Here is an 8,532-nt window from a genome sequence, read left to right on the forward strand (position 1 = left end):
TTTCTCTTTGATATCGATACTGCAATTAGAACACAATGTTATAGACTACAAAATAGCTACCATGCATACCCAAGAAATATGTGCAATAATGCTCATTATAACACTAGTATAGCTATAATTTGGAATCAGCTTGAATAACTCCTTTGTAACTCTTATCAAAGGAGAATGGTTAAAAAATTATGATAGATCGGAATTATGAATATCATGCCAGGATAAAAAAGAATAAGCTGGATATTGTGTGTATGGATGAAAAGATCCCTAAAGTGTACAATTAAATGATGAAAACAAGCTGGATCATAAGTATGGGTCCCATATATGTATAGAAAGTGCCTTTGAGCATACATGCTAAATCATTATATCTAGGTTAGAGAGTATGGTGTCTAATCATATGGCAAGAGATTGTTTCATAATTTCTTGTACGATGAAACACTAATGAAAAGCAAGTTTGTCTTGCTTTTACTCATTTGACTATCCTGATTCTCAACTTGCTTGTATTTACAAACTGTAGCACATACACATGGGAAGATGATCACAAGAGATCAATGCAGTTATTTCTCAGCTTCTGTGGTAGACCCCAGAGAGTTTATCTACCTTATACTTGGCCTGTGGGAAAATCCTGGCTTCCTAAGCAGGGAACTAATTCTTCTCCTTCCCTTCTCCCCTGGAACTCTCATCAGAATAGCAGTATTTGTCATTAAATAGTTCAAAGTGATTGCTTCAACTCAGAATTTCCAAAGATGGTACATTTTAAAAGAACATAATAAAGTCCCCTGTTGCTCTAAAGAGAGTTCTTCTTTTTAGTTAATGAGTCCAAAGCCAAACTTTTGAACTACTCGAGGGAGTGCCTAGAATTATCTAGCTTCCTCTCACTCTCCATTTAACTCTCCAACTCCTTGGCTGTCTAAACCCACCTGCTTTCCTCTAATAGGTTACACTTCATTTGGATAATGTTAACAGCAAAAAATACTAGTTATTTTTAGTGTGATCAGGGTTAAGAAAGATGAAAGGAGTTACTCAAAAATTTGAATGTTTCAAGATGATTCTCAAGCAGAATTTGGAGAAAAGTTCTGGAAGATTTATCTACAGGTCTTTTAGAGCCTGGGTAAACATACTTCTTTTTTCTTATCCAACTTACTAGATTGAAGACTACTTCTTCACAGAGTTGAGAAGTTGTGATACATCCTCTCCTAATGGGAATCACCTGAACTAGGATATATTACTTACTGTTAATAATTCTGAGGTCCAGAATATAAGTCAAGAACATAATACTATTCTCTCCAAGTTCTCTGATGTTTTTGTTGCTTATGACCAACTCCCTGACCTACTACTTTCTACTCCTTCCCCTCTATCCTTCCCTCTATTTATGGCTTTCTAAGATACTTATTTTATGTCTGATTCCTCTCATCTAAAGTCTTTATTTTTTTACAGTCCCTGCAATGCTGCCTCCTCCAGGATGACTAGCTTATAATCTGTTCCTTAAGACCTTATGGTCAGCTTCTCAGATGTGTCTCTTTTCTTCTCCTTTGGAATACTGAGCATTTAGAATAAATTGAAAACTAAATTTGTTAAAGTTCTTGCTATATGTAAATTATCAAGTCAAATTCCTACAACACTACAAAGTGAATATTATTATATCCACATGCATATGGGTAACTTAAAATTTCAAAATGAAATATTTTCTCAAAGCTCACTTATGTAGAAAATAGCAGGGTAAGATAGGACCCTACATATGTGTGCCTCCAAGGAGGCATATCATGCCTGTGCAGTTTCTCCCTGCCTTTGGGCATAGAGCCTGTATTTTGTCAAGTCCTGAGGTCACCGAGATTACCATGTGAGCAGGTTAGGACACCAAGTACATAGCTCTAATATTTTTAGATTAAATTTTCCTCTCTACCCTAAGTTCTAGAGAGTTACATTTTTTTGACAATTAAAAAATAAATCACAGAGTTTATATCAGATGTTATAGATTTATTCTATGTGATTTTATGAGTTGTCAGTATTTCCTTAAAAGCTAATACTATAAAAATATCTTTAAGAAATGCATACATTGCAACAAGAAACATATTTGGTGGGTCTTGTTTTATAAGTGAAAAATCTTGCCACTCTTTATTCATATACAGCACCACGGTCTAGAATACTCATTACACCTAAATATTAAAGCAATTGGTCCAGATACTTGGCTGACATAAGCCAAGTATGCTTGGATTTTCCCCTAACCAGCTTATATAACATTACTATAATGTTAGATCTCTGTTGTTTCAGTTGTAGGGATATGTAGTGTAATTCCTCAGTTGCTTTTCTATTTTGGTCACTTTACCTAATGTGAATTTTATATATGTTGGGAAAGTATATATTGTTTACTCTTGTTTCTTACAGAAGTGAGAACTCAAAATTTTCACTTAACGAAAACAAAAAGAGAAGCACAAAACAGTTATTTTCATTATGTTTGTGAATCCGTAATTTATTTGTTATGTGTTTGGTAGGTATAGAGGGATTGTGTTTTAACCAAGAACAATGTTTTAATCTCAGATTTACACTGCAATAGAATGGCCTGGTAACCAAGGGAAATACATTGTACCAGTTTTCTGTACATTATTGTATCTGACAAAATATTATTTGGATTTAAGCTTGATCTTCCATTGTAGAAAAGTTTGTTTAAGTAAAACTTAGCCACTAAGTCTGTGGGGACTTTTATTCAGGAATTCTATGAAATATTATTTAGTTTTAAGTTTGATCTTCCATTGTAGAAAAGTCTAATTAAGTATAACTTAGCTGTTAAATTTATGGGGGCTTTTATTCAAGAATTTAAAAAGCATTTGTAATTTAGAAAATTGCTGGCATTTAGGAAAGTTGAAAGAGTAATATGATAATATAACTTTCACCTGGATCCACAAATTGTTAGCATATTACATCTTACTGCATGTACTTTATCTGTCATCTCTACGTATGTATGTAATTTGTTCTGCTGAATCATTTGAAAGTAAGTTGTGACACCAGAACACTTCACTCCTGAATACTTAAGCTTCCATCTCCTAAGAATAAGAATTTTCTCCTACTTAACTGCAATCCCATTGACATACCTGAGATGATTAACAATAATTCAATAACATCTAACATTGGATTTCTGTTTTAATGGATGAGATTAGTAGCCTTTTGAAACATAGTCATACTTCCTTGTCCTCTAAGATAGTGTTTCAGCTCTAAAGAACTGTGATAGCATAGATCTTTCTGTATTACTTTATGGGCAGCCTCACCGTGTGGTCCATGCTTCTCGGACAGATATGACTCTTATAGGGTAGTACCATGGATATGAGGTAGTAAGCTTGGTCATCTGTTGCTCTTCCTGTTGAGCTAGAACTGGAAACTCTATAAGATAATCTCAGTATCTGTGTGATGTACACAGCTCATTTTCACTCATGTGGAGTACTGTTCAAAATCTTGTCAATTGATGGCACAGTGGAAATCATTATGATTTGTATATAAATCCTAGGTAATTTTATTGTAGTCTAGTTTATGTAATAATGCTATGGATTTCCAGGTTTGTTTAATAACAATTTGCAGAATAAAACCTAACAAAACACTTCCCTTATCCACCACAGAACATATGAGGTATCTAATTGACAAAGGAGTAGGACATGAGGCAAAATCAGGACACATTCTAAAAGTAGGTGATTGCTGCCTGTGGCGCCTCTCACTTTATATTTTCCCCCTAGTGCCAAGTGCCCTTTATAAAGTGAAAATATTGTTTGCTCGGTCTTGTCCAATTCTTTGCAATCCCTTGAAATGTAGCCTGCCAGGCCCTTCTGTCCATAGAGTTCTCCAGGCAAGAATATTGGAGTGGGAAGCCATTCCCTTCTCCAGGAGATTGTCCCAACCTAAAGCAAGAGAGTTCCAGAAAAACATCTATTTCTGCTTTATTGACTATGCCAAAGCCTTTGACTGTGTGGATCACAATAAACTGTGGAAAATTCTGAAAGAGATGGGAATACCAAACCACCTAATCTGCCTCTTGAGAAACTTGTATGCAGATCAGGAAGCAACAGTTGGAACTAGATATGGAACAACAGACAGGTTCCAAATAGGAAAAGGAGTATGTCAAGGCTGTATATTGTCACCCTGCTTTTTTAACTTCTATGCAGAGTACATCATGAGAAACACTGGGCTGGATGAATCGCAAGCTGAAATCAAGATTGCTGGGAGAAATATCAATAACCTCAGATATGCAGATGACACCACCCTTACGGCAGAAAGTGAAGAACTAAAAAGCCTCTTGACGAAAGTGAAAGAGGAGAGTGAAAAAGTTGGCTTAAAGCTTAACATTTAGAAAAACAACATCACGGCATCTGGTCCCATCACTTCATGGGAAATAGATGGGGAAACAGTGGAAACAGTGACAGACTTCATTTTTGGGGGCTCCAAAATCACTGCAGATGGTGATTGCAGCCATGAAATTAAAAGACGCTTACTCCTTGGAAGAAAAGTTATGACCAACCTAGACAGCAAATTCAAAAGCAGAGACATTGCTTTGCCAACAAAGGTCCATTTAGTCAAGGCTATGGTTTTCCCAGTAGTCACGTATGGATGTGAGATTTGGACTATAAAGAAAGTTGAGTGCCGAAGAATTGATGCTTTTGAACTGTGGTGTTGGAGAAGACTCTTGAGAGTCCCCTGGACTGCAAAGAGATCCAACCAATCTATCCTAAAGGAAATCAATCTGAATGTTCATTGGAAGGACTGGTGTTGAAGCAGAAACTCCAATACTTTGGCCACCTAATGCGAAGAGTTGACTCATTGGAAAAGACCTTGATGATGGGAAAGATTGAAGGTCGGAGGAGAAGGGGATGACAGAGGATGAGATGGTTGGATGGCACCACCAACTCAATGGACATGAGTTTGGGTAAACTCTGGGAGTTGGTGATGAACAGGGAGGTCTGGTGTGCTGCAGTCCATGGGGTCGCAAAGAGTCGGACATGACTGGGCAACTGAACAGAACTGAGGGACTGAACCCAGGTCTCCTGTATTGCAGGCAGATTCTTTATCACCTGAGCCACTAGGAAAGACCCCATAAAATAACGGACTTCAAGCTAATGCAGACCATTTAAAAACCCGAGTCTTGATTATATAGACTGACTTGTCTTCCAAAAGCAATGTCATTCATTCATTCATTCATTCATCTTCACTATTACATTCTGAGCAACACTTATGGAATTTTTATTATGCTTGATACCCTTCGTCTAATTCTGACATGAATTCTTCTTAGGGAACTTTTTCTTTAGGAAGGAGCCAACTAATTTCTTCACATAATGGTGTTAGTATCCAGAAATAAATCTGTTTCATTATGTTCCCAAAGATGTTTGTTTTAAATTTGAAATAGATTTTTAAAAACTCAATAATGGTGATATTTCTGCCATGGTAAAAAAAATGGAAGTTTTAAAATACTTTTAAAAGCACTTTATTGAGATGTGATTGATAAAGAAAATGCTCTGTGTATTTAACATATATGACTTGATGAGTTGGAAGATAAATGGATATCCATCACCATCAAGAGTTTCCTCCCACCCTTTTTATTATTATTGTGATTTTTTTTTTGTTTGTGTTAGTAACATTTGAGATCTAACCTCTTTAACTAGTTTTTAAGTATACAACAGCATTATTAACTGTAGCCACTATGCTATACAGGAGATTTTCGGAACTTATTAATGTTGTATAATTAACTTTGGATGCTTTGACTAATATCTACCTGTTCTCCTTCCTCCCAGACCCTGGCAATCCCATTCTACTCTCTGTTGCTATGAGTATAGCTATTTTAGATTCCTCATATAAGTGGTATTATGTAGTATTTTTACTTTTGCTCCTGGTTTATTTCACTTAACATGTAGTCCTTCAGATTCATCCATGTTGTTGCAAGTGGCAAGATTTCCTTTTTTAAGGATGAATAATATTGTTTTCATGTATTTATGACATTTTCTTTATCCATTAATCTGTTGATGAACGATTAGATTGCTATTGTTTTGGGTACTGTGAATAACATTGCAGTGAAAATGGGAGTGCAGATATCTCAAAGATCTAGATGTTAGTTCCTTTGGAAATATACCCAAATGGTTGTTATGTTATATGGTAGTTGTATTTTTATTTTTTTGATGAACTTCTATATTATTTTCCTAAGTGACTACCAATTTACATTCCTACCAACAACAAACCAGGGTCCCCTTTTCTTCCACATCTTCACAAACAATTATTTATTTATTTATTTATTTTGTAACAGCCATCCTGACTGGTGTGATGTGATATGTCTTTGTGATTTTGATTTGCTATTCACTGATGGGTAGTGATGTTGAGCATCTTTTCATGTACTTATTGGTCATTTGTGTGTCTTCTTAAGCAAAATGTCTTTTCAAAGCTTTTGTCATTTTTTAATCAGATGATGATGATTTCTTAATGAGTTGGAAAAGTTCCCTATATATTTTGGATATCAACCCTTTAACAAATATTTTCTCCCAATCCTTAGGTTGCCTTTTCATCTTGTCGATTGTTTCCTTTCTCTTGCAGAGCCTTTTAGTTTGACCTGATCCCTCTTCGTCTATTTTTGTTGTAATTTTCTAGGCTTTTAATGTCATATTCAAGAAAACATTGACAAGATGAATATGAAGAAGATTTCCCCAAGGCTTTCTCCTACTAGTATTATAGTTTCAGGTGTTACATTTAAGCTTTTAATCCATTTTGAGTTAATTTTTGTGTATAAGGATTCAATTTCATTGTTTTTCATGTGGATGTCTAGTTTTCCCAATACCATTTATTGAAGAGACTAACTTTTCCCCGCTGTGTACTCTTGGCACTCTTTTCGGAGACTGACTTTGAGTGCGTGAGTTTTTTTCTGGGCTTTCTATTCTGTCCTGTTGGTGTATATGTTTATTTTTTTCTACCAGCATCTTACTGTTTTTATTATTATAACTTTGTAATATATTTTGAAATGGGGAAGTGTGATGCATTCAGCTTTGTTCTTGCTCAAAATTGCTTCAGCTATTTAGGGTATTTTTTATCATTCTATATGGATTTTTGGATTGTTTGTTCTGTTGCTGTGAAAAATGGCATTGGTATTTTGAAAGGGATTGCACTGAATCTGTAGGTCACTTTGATTAGCATGGACTTTTTAAAACTTATCATTTCTTCCAATCTGTGAAGATGTGATGTCTTTCTGTTTATTTGTGTGTTCTTCAGTTTTTTTCACCAAAGTCATGGTTTTCACCATAAAGGTCATTCATCTCCATGGTTAAATTTTTTCTAGGTATTTTATTATTTAATGCTATTATAAATGGGATTGTGTTCTCAATGTCTTTTCCAGCTAGTTTGTTATTAGTGTATAGCAGTATGTTTTTCTATAATGATTTCATATCCTACAACTTTGCCAATTTAATTCATTTATTAATTCTAACATGTTTTTTTTGTTGTACTCAGGGTTTTCTGTATGTAATGTTATGTTTTCTAACGATAATGAAAAGTGTTAGTTGTTCAGTTGCGTGTGACTCTGCAACCCCATGGACTGTAGGCTGCCAGATTCCTCTGTCTCCTCTCTCCACGGAATTCTCCAGGCAAGAATACTGGAGTGGGTGGCCATCACCTTCTCCAGGGGATCTATCCAACCCAGGGATCAAACCTGGGTCTCCTGCATTGCAAGCAGATTCTTTACCTTCTAAACCATGGCAACAGAGACAATGTAAATCCTTCCTTTCCGGTTTGGATGCCTTTTATTTCTTTTTCTTGCCTAACTGTTCTGGTTAGTATTTCTAATGCTGTGTTGAGTAAGACTGGCAAGAGTGGGCATCTTTGCTTGGGATTGTAGAGGGATAGCTTTCAGTTTTTTACCACTGAGTGTGATGTTAGCTGTGGGTTTGTCATATATGGTCTTTATTATACTGAGACATGTTTCCTTGATACTTTGTTGAGAATTTTTATTATAAATGATGTTGAATTTTATCAAGTGCTTTTTCTGCATCCTTTGAAATTATCATATGGTTTTTATCCTTCATTCTATTAATGCAACATATCAGATTAATTGTTTGGTATACATTGAGCCATCCATGCATCTCAGGAATAAACTCCACTTGACCGTGATGTATAATCCTTTTAGTGAACTGTTGAGTTCAATTTGCTAATATTTTGTTGAGGATATTTATGTCCGTGTTCATCAGGGATCTTGGCCTATAGTTCTCTTGTAGTATCATTTTTCCGTTTTGGAATCAGGGTAACACTGGACTTATAAATTTTAAAGTGTCCCCTCTTCTATTATTTGAAGGAGTTTAAGAAGAATTAGTATTAATTTTTCTAATTAATTAGTTGGTATTGGGTAGAATTTATCAATGAAGCCATCTGACCCTGGGCTTTTCTTTGTTGGGAGGCTTTGAATTGCTATTGCAGTCTCCTAACTTATTGGCCCCACTTCAGACTTGCTGTTTCTTCCGGATTCAGCCTTGCTGGGTTGTTGTATGTTTCTGGAAATTTATATATTTCTTCTAGATAATGTAGTTCATTGGC

Source organism: Budorcas taxicolor, chromosome 5, assembly GCF_023091745.1.
Source record: "Budorcas taxicolor isolate Tak-1 chromosome 5, Takin1.1, whole genome shotgun sequence".
In the NCBI taxonomy this organism is placed as follows: domain Eukaryota; kingdom Metazoa; phylum Chordata; class Mammalia; order Artiodactyla; family Bovidae; genus Budorcas; species Budorcas taxicolor.